The sequence below is a fragment of the Coturnix japonica genome, chromosome 5, assembly GCF_054131305.1.
Source record: "Coturnix japonica strain WE chromosome 5, WE-NBRP24, whole genome shotgun sequence".
Lineage (NCBI taxonomy): Eukaryota > Metazoa > Chordata > Aves > Galliformes > Phasianidae > Coturnix > Coturnix japonica.
In genome coordinates, this window is record NC_140667.1 from 13,689,161 (window position 1) to 13,715,832 (window position 26,672).

Consider the following 26,672-nt stretch of genomic DNA (forward strand, 5'->3'; position numbering starts at 1 on the left):
CTTTGCAGAAGGTAGGCAATCGACTTATTTCCAGACTTGAACAAATATTGACAGAAAACATCATACTTGTGGCTAATGCCCAACCACACAGATGACAGATCAGAACCCTAACTACAACTTGTGTGTGGAAATACTGGATGTACAGAGCTTAGCTCCATTTTCCAGCAGTGTAATGAGATTTTCTTTTACGTTAAAATTGATCAAGTCAAAGAAATGACGCTGAGTTTCCTGGATTGGGTATCAGAAGTTACTTCTGAATGCTGTTGCAGTGGTGTTTGCTACAGAAATAGTGACTGCAGCTATAGCTATACAGCATGTTCCAGTCAGCTTCTAAGTGAGACAAATGGCTTCCTGGCGGCACCTCTCTCCATACTTAATAGAGAGGGAACAGGAAGCTTTAAATCCAATTGCTGGATACAAGAGACTCAGTTACATGCTTTTGGATCTCTAGGCTTTTTTTAGTCCTGCACGTGATGTCTGCCTTCATTTTGGTTTGAATGACAGGCTGTTCTAGACCAATGTAAGCAAGAATGTGTGTAAAATCCCTTCTGTAAAATACTTTTTGGAATACTGCTCATCTAGTTTTATAGATGCTAGACATTTTGACATGATATCTGTACTAAAAGTATCCTACACTTTGGAAGGACTGTCATCACATTTTTTGCTATGTAATGAGCAGTTTGAAAATGTAACTAAACTTTTTGTAATTGTGATGGTCTGAAGACCATCAGATGGGAAATTTTTTAGAGAAAGGTAGAAAAAGTACAAAAATTCTCAGGCTGAATAATTCTCTCTTCAGCTGGGAAAAGGCTGGATACCTGCAGCTTCTAAAGTTGCATAACATTAACAGATGGGAAAAAAAGATGTTGAGTCTGAGATCTATCATGGAAGTTCAAAAGAGTGAAAGAAAGGAGAACTGCTTAGTTATTTTTAGGAAAGAAACTATTTGGTTGTAATCCATCTCTAATTATATTCCATAACTTGCCACAGTGAAGCTGCAGCTGTATGTTTTGTGAGGTGAGGACCAGCATTTTTTATCTGTTTGGGTGGGTATGAAGTCTTGTGTCCTCCTGATATCCTTGGCTTAGAACTGCTGAAGGAAGTCTGTAAAGGAAAGTCTTCTCTTATCACTTGGCATTTCTGACTGGCTAATCTGATTTCAAAGAACAATTTTTTATAGGAGTTCCTGGTTCAGATCCTCTTCCCTGATGAATCTGATGTCAAAGCATGCACACCAGTAACTGGATGAGCAAGTAAAGCTTGTTGCGTTCATATTCAGATATGCTAACAATTTACTGATTTAGTAGTTAATAACCAGAGAAGTAACAACCCATGCAAAGTTATTGGGTCAGACAATCTGACTTCCTCCTACTCTGAACAAGTCTATGTGATGTTCAAAATCTGTGTCCGTGTGGAGTCTCCTTATCAGGAGATATTCAAGACATATCCGGACAACCCATATGACCTTCTGTAGGGTGCCTGGTTTAGCAGGGGGTTGGACTAGATTTTGTGTGATTCTTTGTGTGTGATTATGTTTACCTGATGTCCTTGGCTAAATGAGCTGTCAAAAAAACTGTATTTTCTCCCTTCTAACCTCCCCCTCCTTTACTTCCCATTACTACATATGTAGTTTTGTTTTTCATGCATTCTTTTTCTCACAGCGTGGGTGGGTGAAGGAGAAGGGTACCACAATCTATTTCGCCAAGTAGCAACATGGGAGTACCATCAGTAATAGCCTTCACTCAGACATATTAAAGATCCGCTTTGGGATACTGTTTTGAGAGGAGAGGATCTATGCTATACCCCTCACAGGATCAAATAGTTATAGTTAGAGCTGGGTGGTGATGTGGCCACAGCTTGGACATAACAGTCAGCATTTTTCAGATGTCTTCTCTGTGCCCCAAATCAAACGCCCAGTTCAGTTTTTAGCAGTATATACTTAACATATGAAACATACTACGGAAAATACTTAAAATATTTATTTATTTATTTATTTTAAAATCAGCTAAATATAATCATATCCCTAAAGCATTGACTTGTCTTGTTCAAGAGAGACAGGCCTTGGGAAAGTCAATAATTGGACTCTTACTTATTCTTATTTACTCCAAAATAGTGAGGTAAAGTCTCTATGGACTCTGTCCGAGCAGTCTGCCTTTTCACACTGGTACTTCTGGGGATCCCCCTGATGGCTTCCATCACTCAGGGTTAAAAGGGAGGAAGAAATCTTTTGGGAGACCACAGGACTCTATTCTGCGTGGCTATTGTACTCAGAGCTCTTGGGGTCTGTTGATTAACATGTTTGTGCCCATGGCAGGTGCTGAGCCATATTCCTTTACAGTAATGTTGACATACATCAATTCCGTGCAGAAAAATACAAACTTGTGAGCACTTGCATCCTGTTGGCACAGTCTACAACAAGGGTTGTTTCAGTTTGGCTACTTTCCATTGGAGAGACATAGAACAGCTGTGCAGGAAGTAAGCAATGCCCACACCATCTAATGTTTTCTCCTGCACAAACAGCCAGGTTAAAGGCATGCACAGCAATGGTGAAGTCAGTTCTACACATGAAACCAAATAAGGCTGCCATAACTTTTGGGCAGACTGGAGACATCCCACAGCTGAGATCTGACCTCTACTACTGCCAGTATTAGAGAGTCCTGTGAAGAGCCACTTGCCATGTATACCTCTTGGGCAGCTGCCCCACAGAGCAAATAAGAAGGGGGCTGTTTTTCTTGCCTGAAAACTTCAAGTGGTTTGTTTTTCGGAGTTACTTCCACTTTCTACAAAAATATCTAAAGATTTTAATTATTTAAGAGTTTTAATCTTTAATTTCTCTATAAAAAGATTTTAAGCCCTTTTCCACTGATAATTCTAACATGAGCAGAATGTGGGCTTGTTAAAGCTCTTCTTTCATTTGCCGCTATAACTTTTCAGAACTTCCTTTCAAAAAGCAAAATGAAACTTCTGGATTCAGAAAGCTAGAATCTAATATGAGATGCCAAATTTTAGCAGTGTGATAATTACAGGGAAGAGTGAAATTAGTTTGTGGACACGCACATCGTGCTATGACTTCACAGTTGAAGGCATTGCCCAAACAATCTCTGGTTTCCAAACTGTTTTTTTCCTCTGGAGCAGACATTCCTGCTGGGAATCTGTTGATTTGCATTTCCTTTAGGATCTATATGAGGTTTCTGTGGCCCAAAGACATCGTAATTCTCTGTTTGGTTTGGGACTTTTTCAGCCTAAAAAGCACCAATCAATGAGAAGGGAGCCAGTTGTGAATCTTGAGCATGTCATTATTTGATGATTCAAGGCCTGATTGAATAGTACTAAAAGACTGGAGCACAGCAACCTGGTCCTAACTTTAGCACCTCCATTCTCCCTTGTGAGGGAAACTCCCAAAGGGTATCTCTGTAATTCAGATTTTACCCTGGGTGGAGTTAGTTTGTTTCCAAAAAGAGCCTGGGAGTAAGTTGGCATACTTGCAGTATGAGCAAGCAATCGAAACCATGTCTGAGAAGGGAATATGGAGTCGTAGAACTCAATTAAATTTCTTGTGAGGGAAGAGCTAATGTCTAATTTGTCATGTTTGTGGCACCAAGGATCTGGAAAAATTAGACTTGAGAATATGTTTTTTTCAGCCTTAGCACTGTTTCTGTTTTCCACTGACTTCTCTGGCAAACTTTCTACCATCAATTTATTTTTGGCCTCCAGAGCCCTATTAGTCTTTAGGCTTAAATGGCTTTTCAAAGCCATGGATGAATTTTGTCCAGGTAACAAACACACTGAGGCATTACAAGTAGTCTTCTTTATTGTAATAAGTATCTTTATACCTGGAAATCCCCATTTCCTTTTGAACAATGCGTGAGCAAACATTTGAAGCAACATGGAAATGAAATCCTACAGATCCTTACGGCAACTTGTTGCTCTGAACAAAAACATAGCATTCACTGGTAATGAAACATATGCTTCCTTACTCATAAAAGGTAGAGTAGTCTTCATTAAGTGCATGAGACATGAGGTGGCACAGGGGGAGATGTTTTTGAGGTCCACTTTCCTTTACAGAGCATGTAACTGTAGATATTTCTAGTGCCTCTGGATGTGGCAAAAGATAGCAACATGATAATGCAGCAGTTTTCAAAACAGCAGGTGGTGGTTCTTGGCTTCTTCTCCAGAGAGACTTTAGTTTTCTTCTTCTATTTCTTTGCTTGAGTTCTCTTCTGTAAGTTACCTGCAAGCTGTTGTGTAAATAAGAGTTCAGGGTATAAAAGTATTTTTCTTTAATGAGAATGTTCATTTTATTCATTCATTTGAATTTCAGATTTGGTGTGCTTGAAAAGTTTAAACCTGACAGTGGACGTCAGGCATTATTTCAGTGTGATGAAGAACTTCATGATGGCTACTGCTATGCAGCCAAGCAAAGGCACATTGTTGTCTTTGTCTTTAGCAGTAGCTTATTTTTTGCTTTTGTCCCACTGATAGAGAAAGACGAATTCAGATCTGTGAGAAAGGATTTAATGGGTTGTTTTCTCTTGTATTACTTCAGTATTACCTGAAGTTTGTTTTTTTCAGAATTAGTTCTGTTTCCTACCAAAATATCTGAACATTTCATTACTTAAGAGTTTTAATCTTTAATTCCTCTATATTTCAATTTCAATTATTCTCAAATTCCTCTGATTTCAAGCCCTTTTCCACTGATAACTCTAAAGTGAACTGTATGTGGGCTATTGCTGTGTCCTTTCATTTGCCACTACAACTTTTTAGAACTTACTTTCAAAACTGAAAATGAAACTTGTGTGCCACATCACTATGCCAACACTCAGCAAAAAAGAAAACAGAATGCAAAACCAGAAGTACAAGATAAAAAAGAAAGTAAAATAACTTCTCTCGTCTTAGAATTGTATTTGTCCTAACAAGGGAAAGAAAGGTTAAATTGACACAGTGAACTCCTTTCCATATGTGTACAGAATGAAGCAGGGAATTGATTTTTCAGCCTTGCTGAAATGACTTTGCAAGGACAGTGAAGCTGCCAAACGTCCTTGTTTTTCTTTCTTTCTTTCTTTCTATTTTTTTTTTTTTTTTACTATTACATTTGCGTAATTCTTTGTTTAATAGAATTTTAAACAGCTTGAAAGTGAAACAAAACATCCCTAATGCACACACAAGATGTTTTGATCAACTGAATCATTTTGATTTTGTTTTTATAAATAATCTCAGAAAGAAAATTGTCTACATGCTGTGATTGGTTCTTCATTTACATCTTGTAACTTGCTCCTATAATGTACCTAAAATATCAGAGCTCTGAGGCAATGGGCTTGGAAACCTGGAAGTTAGGTCATTGTACATGACCATATAAAGAGTTGCCTTTCTGCGAGGCTGTTTGCAATGCTATGGGTTGAAGGCAATTGCCCTAATGGGAAGCTGTTGGACTGTGGTTTAGGTTGCGCTGTACAGTGAAGCAGTCAGAATTTGATAGATGACAGTCAGCTCTGACTTAAAGCATTAACAGCTAGTGCAGATGACAGCACTAGTATGGAATATTAACTAACCGATTAATGTTTGAGTGGCCTTTACTAGGATTTTCACAGATATTGGCTGAATTCCTTGGTTTTCTTAATGGACTCAGTCTCCATCTATTTTAGTTAATAGGCCAAAGGAAAAAAATAAAATAAAAAATAAAAAAAGCTAACAGAACAAAACACTGTTAAAACATCAAAGAGTTTGGCACCTTTGGTTTGTAGAAATCCTAAGGAAAGTACTTGCCAAATGCTTTGTTCACAGTGTTCATTTTTCTTTGTTTAATGTGGGGAACTTGTTTGGCAGCTTAACTACACCAAGCTTAGCTTTCAGAGAATGCATTCAGCATAGCTACATGAAAACTTCAGCTGAGGCTTTGTGGCAGTTGAAAATCAGTGGAATTAATAGCTGATTATGAGGAATTAGATGTTGGTCTCAAAATGTCACACTGCCTTACCAAAGCAACAATATCAAATCATGATTAGCAAAACTACTCCTAACAGTAACCGTAAGTTAAAAGGGAGTTAAAACAGCTTTTTCTGAAGGTCAAAGAGGGCCAGAGCATTCACCAAGTTACCTTTAAGTAAACTGCACCTACAGTATCCTTAGACTCTATAATGCATAGCATTGCCTTTGTGCTAGATATCCTATTGACTGTGTGACTCATTTTATGACCTCACTGGGCAGATAACACTTTAATTTGATAAAAGACTACATCAATTAAGAAAAGTCTGATAACCTGATTAAGAGCTGAGTACTCAGGGTGGTGTTGTGGGACCTTTCATTTCTAATCAATTCTGGCTTCTTGTTGAGCACCTTTGTGGAATTATCCAGCCTTTGGCAAACTTGCGTATGAAAGATGCTTATTGCACTCAAAGATAAATTATTCTTTATTTGTTCACTTTCCTGCAAGGTGGGGCCCATCTGCTGGTAGGGATCAGTTTACTAAAGACTTGGTATCAGAAGGGTCATTTTCCATTTGAGTTCTTTTAGGACTTTTGTATTTTAGCATCTTTAGAAGGAAAAAAAAAAAAAAGAAAAGAGCAGTAGCATAGAAACTTGGGCTTTGAGATCACAGATTTACATGCATAATTATAAGTTCCGTGACCAGAAGTGACAATAATTTGTATGAAATTTGAGAAAATATCTCAAAATCCAGAAGTGGAAGCAAGGCTTTCATTGTTAATGTAATCCAGTAACGGTAGACAGTAAAATACATCAGTTATTTCCCCAACAAGGCCAAAACCTTCTCTCTGTGAAACTGTTGTCATACACTGCTATCACAGCGTAATGGAAAATTTGATATGTATTGTGAGACATGCTGTTATTCCCTTTTCCAAGGGTGGAAACATCTATGAAGAAAATGCCATTAGTTTACTTCATAGTTTGGTTCTCCTTCTTCTGTTGCTCCCTTTCAGATGTCTAATCTTTGGATCAGTGTTGAACTTTTGCTAACATAGCCCTTAACAAAGCACCTGTGTAGAAAGGAGATGTGTCCCTTTTTTTCTCTTTCAATTTGAACACAAAAAAAACCTGATAGCGTTACTATAGATAGCAGTGAGATTTTGCTCCTTGGTAACCATCAGTGTTTTGTGGTGGCAGAAGGACTTCCTGGTTCTAGGAGCCATTGGTGGGGCAATGGAACTAGGGATAACCTGCCTCCACCCTGCCTGACAGAAAGCACTGTGCTACTGTTTTTTCTTTTCCTTTTCCCCATTCCCCCTTTTCTCTTTTCCTTCCCTTTCCCTTTCTCTTTCCCTTTCCTCTATTCCTTTTCATTTTTTAATGCTCAAACCGATCAGTTTCAAATCTGCCTTCTGAGGTTGCTATTGCTCTAAGGATGGCTGCAGTTTTACTTTGTGAGCTGAGAAGCAGTTTAGGGTTTCCTTTGACAGTGAACTTTAGTAACTATTCAATAAGCAAAGAGACAGCATCTCCCCCCTTAGTGAGAGGCTTTATTCATCTCAGCCTCTCCCAGAATCTCCCCATTTCAATCCAAGTCCTTGCGTCACTGCTTAGATGAAGTGTGGATTAGGTCATGCCCTTCATCTAAATCATAGACTTTGGTTTTTTTTCTACGGTACCTTTCATATTTTTAGCTTTCTTGAATTAATGCTTAAGTGGAATGGATATCTGAAATCCAACACTAAAATCTTCTTTCACAAAATCTTAGTTGACTTACCATAACAGAAAAGCAGTTATCTGGCATATAACAGATATAACTGTGATACAGTAATCTTTAAGTATTCTGTCTTTGTACATCAGTCATGTCCCAGTAAACATTTAAACAGTTCATAATTTTACAGTATAATGTTGTCTTCAGAATAACATAATATACCTTCAGAGATCCTGAAGGTATAAAATCTGATGCTGCTAGCAAGCCTCTAAGGATGAGAGTGCCAAAAGAGTTTCTGTAGAGTCTGGAGAGCGTGAAGCCAAATACAAACAACAGTGCTGTGTAGATCATACATAAAAAAACACAGTGTGCATATACAATTACAAACTGTGCTTCCAGACCCTTTATATTAAATCCTTGCTTCAGCGGTGACTTCTTATGACATACAGTGAAAGCGTCTAACCTTGTGAAAAGGTAAAACAAATGGTTTGCTGTGCAGCAGAATAAATGAGGCTTTAGCTTTGTGCCACCATTTTCCAGTTGTTCTGTAGGTAGGTGATAGGCAACTACCCCTTAAGAACATTTTCAGCATTAAAATGTATATAAAATGCTATAAGAAGGAACTGTGTTCCTCCAAGGAATAATGTGTAAAGAACCGATATGTACTTGCTCTGTCAGTTAGTAATGGTGAGCAAATGAAGTAATACATTTCCATTATCTCCACTAAAATATAAAAATAGTGAGTTTGATGCAGTAAGTGATGAGCATGCCTGCAGCAGTGGACTCACCGAGGTTCTGGGTGTTTTAATGGTATGTACAGTAAGCCTGTAGCAAGATGCTATTTTTTTAGTTTTTATTTTTTTAATGGAAACAAAATCCAGGAAAGGTAATAAATTTTACAGCACGGAGCAGAGCACTGCATAACAAGCAAAATTCTTAAAATACTGAAGATTCACAACTAAAGAAAAGGACTGCTGGAAAAACATGGTTCAAATTTACAAGAAAATTTACCACAGCCTTAACAAACAAATCCCATGAACAAGGGCATCTGAACTTTGAAGAAGGATCAAAAAGCACTTGCCATTTGCTGGCAGAAGAGCAGACCAAGGAAACATTTTTGCTCACAAGGGGTTTATTGCCTCTGCTGGCTGAGAGTATCAACTACTGCTGGGCCAAAGCATAACAGAAACTGAAATCAGTCCCATGATATCAATGTATGAGCACCTCTCGTACGATGAAGTCTTGAGGGAGCTGGGCTTGTTTAGCTTAGAAAATAGAAGGCTTTGGGGAGACTTCCTTGTGGCCTTCCAGTACTTGAATGGAACTTACACGGAGGAGGAAGACCCAACTTTTTTACAGTTTGATAGTGATAGAACAAGGGGGAATGGTTTTTATCTAAAAGAGGGGAGATTTAGGTTAGGTGTTAGGAGGAAATTCTTTACTGAGAAAGTGATCCATAGAGAAGCTGTAGAATCCCCATCCCTGGATGTACTCAAGGCCAATTCAGCTGGGGCCCTGGGCAGTCTGATCTGGTGGTTGGCAACCCTCTCCACAACAGAAGAGTTGGAACTGGTTAATAATTAAGATCCCTTCCAACTTAAGTTTTTCTATGTTTATATGATTCTATGGTTGTGGCGCAGTGAGTTGCATGCGGTACCTATGGCATACCTTTCACTTATTATATGCTGTAGAACATAAACCAGTATTCAAGTGCAAACTGTACTAGGAATATTGCAGACACAACAAGCTATTTGTCAAGAAGTATACATCAGAAAAGAGTCAGGTCAGGACCTTCTTATCAAATAAATGAGGTCAATGTATATTTATACTCAAAACTGCAAATAGAAAACTGAGGCTGTATTTATTGGTTTTGGATTTAAACAGTAAGGAAATGCTTAATCAACGGTAGAAGGTGGGAGACCCGCAGTTGTGGAGATCTTTATAAATTATACTTACACTCTTCTTTTCTTGCAGTTTGGTTTTTCCTACAAGTTCTATGACTTAATTTATTCCCCATTACATTGTTTGCCAGCTATACAAAAGTTAAGCCATGTAAACATTTAAAAAACAGCTGTATTGTTGATGAACACTGGGCGATCTGTGCCTGCAGAGATTCACTTTTCAAGTAGTGACGTCTTTGTTAGAGAATGTCTTTTATAAAATAGGGGTATGTTTCCAGAGGTGAACATTTGTCTGTCTGCCCTCCAGAACATTTTCTGGAACTTTGGCTGATTTCAGATGGCTAATGGCTCAAGGAATCTGTAATGCTAGAAGAGTAGTCAGTCAAGTAAAAGTATGCAACTTCACTAAGGTATCTCTGTTGTTCCATATAGAAGCTTAAGTGTGAACCTATCCTGTACTGCATGAGAAATCAACAAGAGATTCAAACATCAAAATGCTAACCTACTGAAAAGGTCTCATTAAATATAACTCATTGTTAGTGAAGTGAAGGAGTTAGAAGTATGGTTTTCTAAAAAAGGAAAATAAAGAAAATCAGTAGTGAAGTAAGGTTCATTGTGATACCAAGTGGTGTCTTTATTTTGTTGGTAGGAGGAAGGTGACTAATATGGTTTTTCTTCTTAATGTAGTGAGGTCTATGACTGTATTTGTCTTACAGACTTATACATAGCTGATGCCTCCATGCACCTGTATTTCGTATAAATATGACTCATTTATCAAATGATAACCTTATTTATGTTATTTCTCTCAACCTTTTATTTTATCTATCCACTTATCTAAGGAGGAAACACTTGTTATGGATTGCTTAACTGAAAATATGTTGAACAGATGCAGATTGCACAAATTATGTGAGAGAAGTAAACGTAATACATAACTATATGGATGTCAATCACCAGCCAGATGCAACTCTAGAATCCTTACCCTGAGTGTCCTTAGACTTATTTTCTATCTTGGTAAAACAAAATTATTTGGCATGTGGGAACTTTGGAGATCTTTGCCTGCTTATCTTGCTTCTCTACCTCATTTCTGTGATAAAGGCAAGAAAAAATGGATATGTCTCAAAGCAGCCATCTAAACTATGAATAACAGGCCATCTCTGAAATTGTTGTCAGCAACCCTTGTTCTTTACGTTTCATTAGACTTGCTGTGAGTTTTTAGCTAGTGGAGGATCTGGTCTATTAAAATATTTCCTTGTGATGTGCACTATGTCAAAGTTTAATTCTTTACTGAAGAGTTTTTATGAAGATTTGCAGCTGGTAGTATAAATATATAACAGGAAAGTGCAATTTATTTCCTCTTTCTGGTTCTAGTTTTCAGTTTGTAGGGCTGTTTAGATAAGTTTCAACCATGACTGAAATGAAGATATGCACAGAGTCTGTACACATGCCTTCAGTAACTATACAAACTAGCTGAATAAGGTTTGTAATGCTGAGAAAAATGGGAGCAACTCTGCCATCTATCTCTCCAGTCAAAAGTGGCAGAAAGTGGTGCTGACAATCAAGGAAGTATATAAATATATTAATAACTGCAGTGAGATGGATGGAGGAAGATCAACTATTTATGTACAAAGTAAGTTGGGAATGTTAGTGCACTCCAGAATCTTGGCTGGGATGTGGAATTGTAGGTGAAAAAGAAGTAATCTGAACAAAATTTTCTACTGAAACTATGAAGCTTTAAAGAAGCTTTCTTGTTAGATTAATTCTTTGAGTTGCATTTTCCTTTTCTCTCTTTGATGTCTTTTTCTTTCTATGTCTGGATAGATTTAGGTCTATGCACATAATAAGCTATATGCTTCTAGAAGGCACCCACTTGCATATTCTGATTTCAGTCTATGAGCTTTTAAACTGCATGTTTCAAGGCAATGTATTATTAAAGGGAATATTTTAAATCATTTAGCTCTCTAAATTAGACATTACTGAATGTTCAAAAAAACAGCTCCTAATCTGATTCTGAAGCCATCTTCAGTGCTCATAGAGGGAGATGTCTTTCATTGGGGATTCAGAATTTCACTGATCATTTGCACTGTGAACTACCAGAGCTTTTACTTCTCTGCATGTTCTGTCACTCAGGGCCCTTCCTCAGAATACGAGGAAGAGGTACTAGCAAACTCTCAAGTACAGTCTTCTCAGCTGCTGGCAGTCTGAGACAACCCTCTGAGGTTTCTTGGAATTGTTGTCATGCTTGCATGTATTGTAGGAAAACACCAGGAACGCATTCGCAGAAGAGTGCGTCAGACTAACTCTGGCAACCAAACTTGCAAATCCCGTAAGTTGCGTTTGGCAATGACTGGTCAAGTAGGTCCCTCCCAAGTAAAATGTGGGAAACCTGACAACTGACGGTGAAGTAATAGCTCATTTATAAGAGGTGTTTATTCCTATTCTTTCTCAAGCAATGAAGCCTGAAGGTTTTTGTAAACATTATTTTCAGTAGCTGTCTACCAGACAGAGAGATCTGATAGCCACGTGGTGTGTGGGACTGGGGACTGTGAAGTTTTGATAACTGCTGTTGATGTGATATTTACTGATGAATGGATGATGATGTTGTAGCTGCCACATAGCTGAGCTACATAAAGGAGAAAATGCATGGTTTCAAAGGATATTCAATTGAACAGTGGAGACATGGGTAGTAACAAGCTTGAGTCAGAGACTGGCATTTCTGGTGGAATGTGCAGTGATGAGTGAGCAATGATGAATGCTGTGTACAGTTGTGCATGTTTCTTTGTGTAGAAAACATTAAAACCTGAGTTAAACAACAGCCCGAACTTTGCATGCCTTCTGGTCTTTATGTGCCCCTGAAGTTAAAGTTGCTCATATTCCTTTGTACTCAGAACATAGAAGGCTGGGGATACACTGAAATGATTCATACCATCTCAAGTGAGTATCTCAGATGAACCAATGAGATCCCTGATACTTCACACTGGGGCTAGACTGAGTTAGTCAGTCTCAGAAATAATTCTAATATTGTAATGTAATGAAACAAGTTTGAGACTAATACTTCAGCTGTAAGTAAACGTGTTGGGTCAAAAGCATAAACGTGCTACTGTTCACGTAAGTGGTATTTTTATCAGTTTGCTTAAGTGCTGACTCTTAGCTTACAACACTTGATTTTTGCCACATAATACACTCAACCTTGAAAAACTGCTCGTAGCTGTAAATAAACACTTTAGATGTAGGCTGATAAGTCTCAGAGTCACAAAATCATTTTTTGTTTGCCATTTAAGATTCAGTGGCCTGGAGAAAAAGTAGATAAGGAAACAGATATTTGTTCTTTACAAATAGATTCTTTTTATGTTTGGTAGTTCATGCAGGCTTGAGATAAATGACAGATAAACAGGGATGGTTTCTAATTCTTGCTGCATAGTACTCAAGAAAGGGAAACAATGACTTCAAGGTTTTATGTAGCTTTTTAGCTGTTCTGTCAGAAGGGCAATATTTAGGTACTTTGTGCCCCACTCCCTCATTGTAGGGCCAGGTGCCTCAGTGTAGGAAGTCTGGCTTCTGTACAAGTCCTGCATGCCTACTGTACTCCATCATAACATGAAAAATTTCTGCTAAGCTTCCTGTCCCTTACTGCTATTATGTACCCATCTTGTTCACATGAAAAGATCGCTTCTTCAGAGTCATCACCTTATCGCTGCACCACTGCTTCCCATCTTGCCTTTCAAGGACTGGTACAATGTCTACACATGGTAGATATATGGGAGGAACACCATAAAAATGTAGGAGTTGTGGAAACCTGATAAATTTCATAAGGGACTGGTAGATCATTAAGTAGTTTACAACAAATTCTACTCCTTCTATATTCTATAGTTCATACATAAGAGAACTAATCTCTGATCACTGCAAGACATGTTCAGCAATAAACAGTCTTTACCACTTAGAGAGTTGGAAGTAAAACTGGAAAGAGAGAGCATCATTTACCCATGACTGTTACTTATGTACCCAAAATGAAGAAGTATGTGTGCAAGACAGGTTGTCAAAGTCATAGCCACGTACCCTTACAAAAGAAGGTACTGCTGTTGTATAGCTAGGTACTTTATTTTTCTTTTCTTGGTGAGAAATCTGATTATTTCAGAAACAACACAAACAATGATCGGTTCTGTTACATAGTGTCTAGTTTCATTTGTGGCTTTTTTGCTTTGTTTTGTTTTATTAGCTGACAGGCATATTATAAATTACTGAATAAGTTGTACACTCATGTAGTACTAAATGGTGTACGCCTGGCAGTACTCAGCATACTCTCAGCATGTTCACTGTCAAGTTTTTAATGCTCATAGTGCATTGCATGAATCACTGACCAAACTGACATCCCATTTCCTGGAGGCATGTCTATTTTGCTGTCACTCCAACTACGACGAAGATGTATCACAAAACCTACGTAAAAAGAATGTAAATCTGCATTTATTGCTGCAGCAGATTTCTAAACATATCTGGACTTTTTTACATAAGGTGAATCTCTAAGGATAGGTAGCGTCATTCAGGAGGAACCCTTTTGTCTAACCAGAGCAGCATGAAGAACTCTGGTTTTATGGGTTTGTACAGATCTTCCTTTGTCTGTAGTCTAGGAGACAATTCCTCTCTCCAGGTGATTTGATGTGGGTGAACTGAGGTGCCTTTGTAGTCTTACATGTCAAACAATATTCTCAATGTGATGTGAAAAGAACCACTTGCAATGTGGTTGTTTCAGTTACTCCAAACTGGAGCAAAAACAGTGTCCTGTGTGCCACAAGAGCCCATTAAGGCCTATGTGTCACTACTGAAGGTCCCAGCACAACGCTGTGAAGAACAAAATTCTTGTGGTGGATGTTGTCTGACGTGATGCTGTGCACATAAAATCGGTGCTGAAATTAGAAGCCTGTGTCAGGCTTTTCAATACATCAGCATATGAATGTCGATGGTAGTCAGCTGGATGCACAGAGGTATTTATTCACTACATTAGAGCTTTTAACTCTAATGGCCATAGAGCTATGCAAACAGAAACCAATTAAGGTTTGGGTGATTTTCCTAAAAGCTACCTAACTGCTCAAACAGAGAAAAAAAAGAAAAAAAAAAAAAGGGTATAAACATTGAACGTGAGACTAAAATAAGTATATCGTGGTTTACTTTAGTATAAGAACAGTCACATGACTGCCTCAGAAGGAAAAATATGAGTGTTTAATCCTGTAGTTCATTCATGTGGTACAACTGACATCTTTATAAATTATGCAGCAAAGGTATTCAGCACCGAGTATCCATTTAAGTCGAGCAGTATTTGCAGGACATTTACCAAGTTAATATTTGACATAAAGTACCTAGTGATATCAATAATATGAAAGTGATGTAACTGTAATGCTAACCAATAAAATAAGCAGCACAAATTACAGAACCAATGCAAGTACTTTATAAACAGATTTGATTTTTTAAAAATAATCAGCTCTTCATTTCCAACATCTGCTCTTCTTGCTTAAGCAGAAATCATTGTGAGTATGAGAAGAACAGTTGTGATGCTATTACTGGAAGCCTAGACTATTAGGATTGCTTAAAATAGTTCCTAATGAACTGCAGTAAGTATTGTGGTGTATTGAAACACGATACTAATTTTACAAATAGCTTTTTAACTAACCTGTCATTCAACATTCTCCGCAATATCATTGCATTGAAGTTGGTTAGAGTAGTTTTAGAGTCTGATTTATTTCTGTAACTCCACCTTTTCCATGTCAGTAATCCGTGTTTTTGTTAAAACAAACAAACAAAAATATATATACACACACACACATATACATGTATATATATATGTGTGTGTATATGTATATGTATATATGTATGTATATACACACTCCCAAAACAATGCACAGAGCAATTGCTTGCCACCCATTGACCCATGCCCAACCAGCGGTCCCTGAGCAGTGGTAGCCCCCTGGTCAATTCCCCTTTGTTTAATGTTTTTTTCACATAATTCCCTCTGGTACAGGGGGCTCAAAGAGTTGGTTATTTTTACTTCAGATTTGCTTTGTCTACAGAAAGAAGTCAGATATTTTATTCTGGTAAATATATAAGACATGGATATATTTTGAGTGCTATTTAGAGTTTATTTCCGTGCTAAGGAACAGTGCAATACCTCTGTACTGCCATAATCACAGTCTCACTAAAGGCTGTACTGGTGCAGTACAGTAAATCATGCCTTAGGACAATATCACCCATTAATTTTATGAATTGAAATAAGGAGTATTTCTCCACATGATCTTGTTCACAAGTCAAATGAGCCAGTGTACTATAAACAAGGCAGATGATTTTACATACTTATGAATAATTAATTTTCAGTTACCTAGAGGCTACAGGTTATTTTGCAAAGGTAGTTGCCAGCTGGCACATCTTTTCTCCTCATCTTCCAAAACTAGAGATGGGCACTGTTTTGTGGGGGGTTTTTTTGTTTTTTTTTTGTTGTTTTTGGGTGTTTGTTTTTTTTTTTTGTTTTTTGGGTTTTTTTTTGTTTTTTTCTGTTATCCTAATATTTACTTTATACCGGGGGAATATATTTCACATAATCCAATATTTGTCTTTCTTAATAATCCTTTCTGCACCACACCATTAACGTGTTCCATGTTCCAGCTTCCAGATGATTAATGATGTGCATTATAGACTTTCAGATACTCATAAAAAATTCTTCCTAGTGAAGTGATATAATGTGGGTCACTTACAAGTAATTCTATACTGTTCCAGACATATCAGTGAGCTTCAGACCTGGCGATCCATTAATCTAAACATGCAGATGAGAAGTATTGTTTCTCTTTTACTTTTCTGACTATGCATAATCCTCGAAGTCACTCAGAGTGATCATGCTCCTTTGGGCATAGTATTTACATGTTTGACTTCTTGGTGCCAAGTTATACTGTACCCCATCATGAAAAAGAGCAGAAAAAGCTGCATCAAAAAAGGCAGAATTTAGATGTGTAGATCCTTATCTTTAATAATCACAATAAGCCTCGCTACATTGTACTGCATGTTTTTGCATTAACAGAATTGAATGAAAATGTGTGACGTAAAGGATCACTTCCCAGTTAGATCTGTGACAAGATTAACATTTTACAGACATGGCTGCTATTTCCTGAGTGTGATTAACTAGGGAAAAGGAAAATTTGACTTAATCTTGCCCCTTGTTGGATGTACAAGAAGTCTTTGTCTCTCTTGGTAGTGTCTGGACAGAAACAGTGCTATTAAATCAATACAAACCAAAACACAGTATTGAAAGATGATCAGATGAACCATTTTGTAAGAGTTGCAGGCTTGTGAAAAAGAACTTGTATAAAGTAATGCAGTATATCTAGCTCTTCTCAAATATTGTTCAATCTTATTACACTTTTGTCTTTTTTCCCCATCTATTTTGAGAAACTAGAATTACCTTAATCGTAGAATAGCTTGGGTTGCAAAGATCATACAGTTCCAGCCCCCCTCCGCTGTAGGCAGGATTGCCAACCATAAATCAGGCACCAGTTCAGGCTGTCCAGGACCCCATACAATGTGGCCTTGAGCACCTTCAGGGTTGAAGCATCCGCAGCTTCTCTGGATAGCCTGTGCCAGTGCCTCACTGCCCTCTCAGTGAGAAAGTTCCCTTTAATGTCTAATCTAAATCTCCTCTTTTTTAGCTTAAAAATCTTACCCCTTGTTTTATCATCATCGACCCATTAAAAAGTTGATTTCCCTACTGTTTATAAGCTTCCTTTAAGTAGCTTCCTTTAAGTACTGGAAAACTGCAACGAGATTTCCATGGAGCCTTCTCCTCTCCAAGCTAAGTAAGTCTAGCTCCCTCAGGCTGTCTTTGTAGAAGAGGTGCTCAAGCACCCTGAGCATCCTCATGGCCCTCCTCTGGACCTGAATATAATAATTATAAATTCTCTCACTGTTTATACAATTATCTAGTTTATTCTGATCATTTATTTCTCTCTCTCTCTCTCTCTTTTTTTTTTTTTTAATGATTGACAGTCTGTGGTAAAATAATAGTTTCACAAAGTACAGACTGTTCATTTCATCAGTGATTATGGACTTAAGTTCTTATATCTCTGACTAATTTAATGACATTTCTTTTTTGTTTGTTTTAAATTAGATTATTGCCTAAGGGGCTCAAACTTCCGTTTCCTCAAATATATGTCAGTAGTTTATCCAGGGCACCAGCCTTCCCTTAACTTGTTTCAGCCTTCTGGATATTGTTAAATATCTGATAAATTGGTATATCTGATAAATATTGGTTTTGGTATCATATTAAAAGCACTGATCAATTAACAAGCACATGGCCAAAGAATGAATAACGTACAACAGATTTACTAAAATCAATGGAAACATCACAATAATATCACTATCTTTCTTTTTTTTGTTTTTTGGTTTGTTTTTTTTTAATAAAATTTTTAAAATAAAGATCATCCAGATTTTTCAAAACATTCTGTGTGACTAAAAAATAAATAAAGCAATTATTGGTGGAATTGGCTGAAGCAAACTAGGATCTGGTTGCTGAAAGAAGTTTCCAGATTAATACTAGAATGTCCTTCCGCGTGGAAATCTGATGAGGTGTCACTGTAAATCAAAAGAACTTAGATTTGTAATAGACATGGACCAAAACCTGTTGAGCCACTCTGGTATAGTCACGCAATGCTCATTTACATTATCTCATCTCTGATTAGGTTACAATACATGAATGTTTCCATGAACCTGGTTGTCCAGGTAAAAACACTGAACCAACAACAAGGTGTAAATTAATATCCATACAGATTAATTGATGGGTGTACTGGTCAAAGTGAATGTCAATAGTAGAGTTTAGGAAAGTGAATTTAGAAATTCAGAAATTTTCAGCTATGTATGTTAAACTTCTCTAGTCTGTCTGCTGCTTAATCACCAAAGATAGTGGGGTAGCATTTGATATTTTCAGGATGACCTCTACATTCCTAAGTCTACCTTCACTATGCTAATAATACTTTAAAAATCTGGAGTAGTCCAAACTAGAGCAATCTGACAAGTATTGTTACTTTGTTGTTGGTTTTTTGTTTGTTTGTTTTGTTGTGTTTTTTTGTTGTTGTTGTTTTTTCCCGATTTTTTCTAAGTAGAGCTACAACTAAAAGTAACATGTATCTTGACTTTTCAACTAAAGAAATTGAAGAAATAATGTGGGAGTGGCCATCTCTCCATCAAGAGGTTAATGACTAATTGATTTGACATAAATACAAAACAATGTGATTTCTGATTTGTTCTAAGGAAAAATACAGTAAGATTTTGGGCATGGTGATCTCATTGAAAAAGCTAATAGAGTCAATGGAAAGGCTCCACTTGACCTCATGGTGCATGTTTTTAAGGGATTCTGCAAGAGCGAGTATCTAAAATATCTGTTCACTTTGGGCAATTTTCTGACAAGAACAGACTCTAAGAGCCTTGTTTTGGATATGTCTGTGTGGATGTGAATTTTCAGTCATGGATATGACATAATTCAGTAGGCAATTCACCTTTTATCTCAGCTTTGGACATTCTCATCCATTATGTGTATAACTGGAAGATGGTGTTTTGCTTAGAAGACAATTTGACAGGTCCAAATTGAAGATTACTGGTAAATTCAGTAAAGGGGAAGGTGTTAATCCCATGGAGGCTTGATTCCAGTTAGAAGTAGTTTTCATGACTTTGAAACTTGGTGACTATTTTCAACCAAGTGTAGTACTCTTCTTATCTTCTGATTCACAATAGACATAGAATAAACAATAGAAGTTTTCACTTAGAAAATGTTTTCTAGAGGAAGCTGACACTTGCTATTTTCCCTAAATCTTAATGACTGTCAATAGTGGGGTGATCCAATGATTGCATTCTGTGAGGAATCCACTTACGTGTTCTTACCTGGTTTTGCGTAGTTCTGCTATGCTATTAAAGTTGTAGGTGTAGCAAAAGTTATGTTGTCCTTTATGCTGGTCCTGGATCAATATCTGTCTTGCATTTCAACCCTAAGCTTTTCCTCTTGACCCCTAACTGCATGACTGTGGTGGGAGGTTCACCTTCACGTAGCAGACTGACCCTGCTGCCTCTGACTTCCACTCTCTGCAGAGTGTTGGGAGTTCACCCACGTGTAGATCTTAACGAGGAAGGCTGATGGAAAGGAATTGCACAACTCTTGTTCCTAGCTTCTGACGTGTTGCATACTCTCTCCTATTCTGCATGGAAAAGAGAGATGCATGGAAGAGAAGCAAGTTTTTGCAGACACGTTCCTTTCTGAGCTGGAGAACATGTGGCAGGGGATCCTAGGACCCTCAGCAAGAATATTGGTGCTCACTCAAGAAAAGCATATGGTGCATGCAGGATACAGGGCCTTGTATAAATGGGGGAGGGTGGCTGGTGGGAGGCATAATGAACCAGCTCTTATTGGTATAACAGTAGCAACACAAGCATCTTCTGAGTGATCTTCATTCTTTAGTAATTGTGTGTGCGTTGAAACCCTGTTCTGATATTTCAAAATAAGACTGAATAGTTCTGACACACAGAATGTTTCTAGTCCTGTGTTGATTAGATAAGTATATGTCTGTTAAGCATGTAGCAATAGTGCTCTTTGGGAGCAAGTTAGACAGTTCTTTTCAAATACATTGCAGAAGCAGCAGCATCCTGTTCTCAGGGGTGCAAAAAAAAAAAAAAAAAAAAAAGTGCAAAAAGAGTGAATTCATCTGGCATTAGCTCCGAGGATTGATGGGGATGGGGAATGCTGGAAGTCATGTTGCCAAGAGAGAGGTAAGAGTATATGGGAAATGTAAGGCTGTAATCAAAGTTGATGGTAGCAGCAAGACTTCTTGTGAATCTGATAGACTTTGAGTGAAAGCAATTGTGGTTTTTTTTTTCTGTCCCCTCTCTCTCTCTTTCTTTTTTATTTTTCCTAAAAAAGGGGAAGATAAAAGGTGGGAAGCTCTTACAGATCTTGACAATTTTTGCCTGCGTTTGTTAATTTGTTAAAAACTTCTGTGCTCCCTGAATTCCTCTTGTTCTGGTCTCACACTTTAATTTCCTCAATCCCCCTCCTTCCCCTTGTTGAAGGTATGAGCGACATTTCCTTTTCTCCAGTCTTCATGCACTTCTTCCAGTTGCCACAAACAAGCAAAGATGATAGAATGTCCTTGCAATCACCTTTGCAGCTCCCTTAGCACTTGTGGGCTCATCCTATCGTAGCCCATGGACTTGTGAACATCTAAGTTTACTCAAGTGTTCCCTGGTATGATCCTCTTCCAAGTATATTCCTTGCTTCAGTCATTCACCCTAGCTTCTGGGATTTCTTTCATCGAAAAGGATCCCCCAAAGGACTCACCAGGATTAAGCTATGCAAGAAAGCATCAACAAGCAAACAGCAAATGAAACCAGAGAACTGCATCAGATAATTTCTAATTCCTTGGGTGAAATATACAGAGATTTAAACTGCATGCCACAGACTTCTCAGGAATTTGCATCTATCTGGAAGTTCATAGCAGGGGATATGTCATGAAAGGCAAATAGCAAAGTGGAAGGGGGAAATAAAAGCTTAAAGGACGTATTAATGGTTCACGTCCTCATCAAGCTTAGCCATCTGTATTTAGCCAGTGTTTATGCTGTAAATATGTTTGTGCCTTATCAGATTGACTACAGAGGTTAATTAAACTTCTTTCTAGATTTGATATGTTTCCAAGATCATGTAGCAAATGATGTGTAGAGGCTAGTCTGTTTGATACAGGTAATGCTGCAATACACAAGAAAGGAGAAATAGTAATGAAAACCTATCAGAGATATGTCATGAAAAGAGAAAAGAGGTTATACTTGCATAAAATTTCCTCCTGTGAAGGAGAGTGTATACTCAGAGTCAGGCTTGCCATCACTCACTTCACAACAGGCCTTAAAGTCTTCTGATGCGTGTCATAAAGGAAGCACAGCTAGTGTTGAGAGAATGTATGAAAACTCTCAACTTTCCATTTAGTGCAGAAATAGCAGGATAAAGCTCTCAAGTGACCATTAACTGTCAGTAAGCTCGTCAATGCCATATAGGCAGAAGGCCTCATGACAATGCTGAAGTAGATGTCTTGTCTGTCTCTATTGCTGCATAGTAGAAATTGGATAAATTTGATATGACACTGTGCCCTACAATATTTCACTTTATGAAAACATTTTCATTGCCTCTTGAATGGATGTTAATGTAAAACCAACATTTCAAAAAACTGATTTCCCAGAGAAAGTTCATTCAGAAGTCATGAATCAGGAAAGCATGAACAAAACAGCCTACCCAGGACCTGTGGCATTAAGGATATAAAAAAAATAGGATGTAATTTTGCTGTGTAAATTGGTTTGGCCAAATCACAGAGGAATTACTGCACCCTTACCTCTGCTCAGTGTTAGTACTTCTGAGTTTGAAAAGCCACATGTTGAAGCCAAAACATTTATAAAGGGAAATGGAGTAAATGATCACTTCCTACTCTCCCCTTCATCATCCCTGTCTATGAAGCTATGGGACAATGTATCAGAACTGTTAAGTCTATTTCCAGAATTTCTCCTCCAAGTTTATTTAGTCTGTTCTGCAGGGATCAATCTCCATCTTCAAGTCATTTATGTTTCTAATAGCCCTTTGTAAAACCAGTAACAAATCAGGTCATCTCAAGGTCATGACCACTGTACCATTGTCTGATGTTTCACCTATTTCAGTTTCTAGTTTGCATCATTCTTCTTTGCCTTGTTCTTCTCCACTCTTCAGATTCCTACCTTTTATGTATATACAATAACATAACAACCTTTTGAATCTTTGGCTAAGTAAGTTACTCTCTTTTAACTTACTTTTAATAAACTACTTCAAATTCTTTAATCTTTCTGAGCAACAGAGGCTCAAGAGAGAATACAAGCATTTTATGAAAAAAAAGGAGACTGGGTAGATCAACTGAGTGAGGGTTTAAATGAGAGTGGGAAGAGAAATTAAACCATCCGTACTTAAATTCACATGCCTATGTGGATTTGTGTGATTTTGCTGTATGAACTGTCTCAGCCTCTTATTATACAGAAAAGCTGTGAGTAAAGGTCAGTGATGTCTCAGTATGACAAAGAGTGCAATCTGTGTATTTCTGTTGGAAATGTGAGAGCTTTTTGCATGGTTGTCAGATGTTCAAGAGTCCCAGTGGGAATACCCAGGGACTTTAATATTCTAAGCATTATATCTTTCTTTCATAATTAAGGTCAGTGTATTTTTTTTGCTGGCTGTTCAACATCTCTCTGTTTTTTGTCTGTCTGATTCCCCCCAACTCAGGTAAGCCACCTGAAGTTTAGGCAAATTAACACCACTTCCCAATTTGTGAATGAAATCTGCATGCTACCTCTTATCATACTAAAATATAACTTTTTAAGATTATGTCCAATTCAGTGCTCCCTTTAGCTCTGGAACTATGACAGCTCAAAAACACACTGAGATCAGTTTAGAGCAAGGGACAATTTAGGTTAATGGTATGATATTTGGAAAAATAGTTTTGAATGAAATGTTTGATTGTTTAATGGGAAATAATCATCTCAGTTCTCTATAGCTAGCTAATCTGTCACCATTAAGCCATTAATATAACTGGTTTTCAAAGTCTGAAATAGCTCCTGTAACAACTCACATTTAGCTGTAAACCAAATTATTTTGAATACAGGGAAGCACAGCAGCATACATATAAAATAAAGGGACTCCTGGCCATTCCAGTGGTGTAACATTTTTGTCAGGAGCCTTATATCAGACTTTTAAATATTCTGGCCAAAAAAAAAGACATGATTTATGGTACCTTGACCCTGAGAGCTGTCACGTAAGCGTTGACTACAATGCAAACAATATGCTGTCTGTCTTAACTACTGAGGTGACAGGGCAGGTTTCCCTGGGGGAAACAGCAACCTCACTAACCTACAATTGATCACGTTCCATCACTTCTCCTTTTCAGGGCACGTGCTTGATGGATTTTTGTAGTAACATCTGATCATTGTCCATATTTTCATTCATCTCCAGCCCTCCTGCTTTGAAGTGGTTACTGCAGGAGCAGCCAAGGATTTCTTCCTTGGCAGAAGTCCCTCACAGTGAGCTCTGTATTCATCTTAACTGATGCTCCTCAAGTCTTTTCAAACCCTTCTGTGTCAGTGGGGTTTCTAGCCTTGACCTGATGCTTCAAAAGAGAGTCCAAGCCTTGCATGTCCGTCTCATAATGGAGGTCCATCTGATGATGGGGTCCTATCACTATCGTTATGTGACAGGACAAGGGGAAATGGTTTTAAACTGAGACAGGGGAGATTTAGATGTTAGGAGGAAGTTTTTCTCACAGAGGGTAGTGATGCAGAGAAACAGGTTGTCCAGAGAGAATGTGGATGCCCTTTCCCTGGAGGCATTCAGGGCAGGTCTTGATGTGGGTCTGGGAAGCCTGGTCTGGTGGTTGGCAACCCTGACCACAGCAGTGGGGTTGAAACTGGATGATCATTCTGGTCCTTTTCAGCCCAGGCCATTCTGTGATTCTATGAACGCTGCTGTATCCTTTATGGACAGCAAAAATGTGATCTTAAAATTTAAGGAAATACCTGCCAGGAAAAGAATTCTATATAGGGATATTCTCTGCTGAGAGAAATCTAGTACATACAGCTCATTAAATTTTCTCTAATTCCTCTTCAATCTATGGGGGGGAAAAAAAAAAAAAAAAGAAAAAAAAAAGAGAGAGATATGCAGGACAGAAAGGCTGAGGATGTATCTTCATGAAGAACTGGAACACGGATAGAAGAGTGAACGGAGTAGAAGTGGTAGAGCTGACCACACTGGACCTCCACTTCCCAACAAAGGAAACATCTTTGTTTGAATACAGATATGTAAATATGCAAGCCATTGTTTCATTACTGTGGAAATTTTATGTGGCTAATCCCTGTATTAATCTATGATTTAATCTCCCCTTCTACCCCTGAAAGGAGCTGATTAACACCCATCAATGCACATTTAGTCTTGCATAACATACAATGATAATGTTTGCTTAAGCTGTACTTAATCAGGATGTTTTTAGTCTAAGAAACAAATAAAGAAAATAAGTGCTCTTCTGAAAGAAACAACAAACATTACCCAGATAGAGAGTTAATCATATTGTTCTTCAAGTCCAAGTTTAACAATACCTTTCTTTGTTATTACCCAGAATTTGTTGGAATATCTAATCGATAAAGAATGGTTTCATTTTCCTGGATCTTATAATATTGACTGTCTCTGTTACTGCACTTAGAAGTTTTTTTGAAGGTTAGTAGACAGGCAGAGGACAAAAGCAGGCTGAAAAAACAGTAACCTAGTAGGTAGGAGCTGTATTTAAAAGGAACTGTACTTAAAATTAACCTTCATCAAGTGACTTTTCATCTTTATAAAATAATATGAAGCAGAGTAGGAAGATCCTCAGTGTCCTGACAAGGTTGACAAAACCTTCTAGTAAGCATAAACTTGCTATGAAAGTTGGGATTGGGTAACTCTGTGGGACTAAGAGATGGCATCAGTGACTATTGTCAGAAATCAAACTAATATTTAACTTGACATTTGCTAACAGTACAACTGAGCTCTAGTTCCCAAGAGTTACGGGAAATTTCCATGATCATGAAGATATTTGTATTTTTATGCTGTCCTTCCAGTCTTTAGTCAGAGTCTGTAATCTCAAAACAGACCCATTTCAGGATTTGTTGTGTTTATTGCTGTATCACTGAATGTAGGTGCAGGTTAGACCATGAGCTATGTGAATAAAAGGTGTTATAAAGCATGTGTTCTCTCTGGGGAACATGCAAAGGAATTTGCACATTTTCTGTAAAATAAAAGGCAGGAGTAAGAATGGAAGATCAGGTTTGGGGTCTGCTCCTGATGGAGTCCCTCTCAATAGCAGACCATGGCCATTTGGTTTGAAGGTTTAGAAATACTTTGTGCTATGCAAGTCAGATTGGAGCTTTGCCAAGTATCTTTAAATGATTACTGAGTTTTAATAGATGCCAAAACTTGTAAAACAATAAAATATGAGGGCTGTATATTTTGTCTAATGTGGGCACTTGACATGAGAGCATTTAAATTAGGATTTGTACCAGTGGAGTAATACAAGGAGAGTTGTGTCTCTGGTGCGCTGAGCTGCTTTTGTAGTATATTGATTTGTTCCCCATCGAGGGTCATTGTTCATTAATATGGCTAAATGACTGAAATTAGGTAGTATAAACTCAGAGTGATGTTCAAAGTATTCAAGTTTCGACCTCACTTATGCTGATTAAAATTGGAAGGGGATCATAGGAACCAAAATGTAATTTGATAAATCTTAAAGTCTGTATTTATATAAAATCATATTGAACTTGAGAAGCCTCCTTGAGATCTGCAGCTGTAAACTACTACCTAGGACCTGAAACCTAGGAGTTTCTTTTACGCTTGAACATTATTAATAGACTTAAAATATGTTGTCCTGTGTTTCATGCATTTTTTTACACTGTCCCTTCTTAAACTCTGTCAAGCAACCTTGTGCTTCAGCTCTTCTTAAGCACTTGGCTCATATAAACTTAAGAGCAGATGGAGCAAGAATCTACATGTAAATGTACTTCAGACTCCACAAAATTTGTGTCCAGTGTTGGTCATATGCCAGCCTTCGATTATGCAGGGTAGGTCAAGCAGTAATTTGTATTTTCTCATTAAGTGAGTTTAAACCAGTGTTCCCATGCAACCAAGCTGCTGACTACCTTCATGAAGAATGTAAGTAGTTGGAGATCATCATTGTGACTTTAGGAAGAAGCAATCATCTAGGGAAGGACAAGGTGTGGTGTGGGAGAGAAAAGAGGCTGTAATCAGCATGTCAGTGAGCAGACTGTTATATTTGGTACTGGGGAGTCTGTATCACTGTTTCTGGAGGTACTTTTTAGCTATGCTCATTGTCTTTTCTAGAGATAAATCTGCTTTTGAAGACAGTTATGCATAACAGCTACTGCTATACCAACAGAGCTGAAAACACCTTTTTTTTTGAAGAGGGATTTAACAGAGTGGATAGACATATTTAGTGATTCACTGCTAAGATTGATTTTTCTACGCATAATCCAAGATCCTTTGGTTACTGCTTTTCTAAACACTTAGCCCTCTCATCTCCTAC

At 37.8% G+C, this 26,672-nt stretch overlaps 1 long non-coding RNA gene across 1 annotated transcript in view; it reads left to right on the forward strand.

The window, feature by feature from the left end:
• The window catches only part of LOC116653475 (uncharacterized), a 98,412-nt gene that overhangs the window by 27,409 nt on the left and 44,331 nt on the right, over nucleotides 1-26,672 (forward strand). The gene's annotated exons all lie outside the window — the stretch shown is intronic.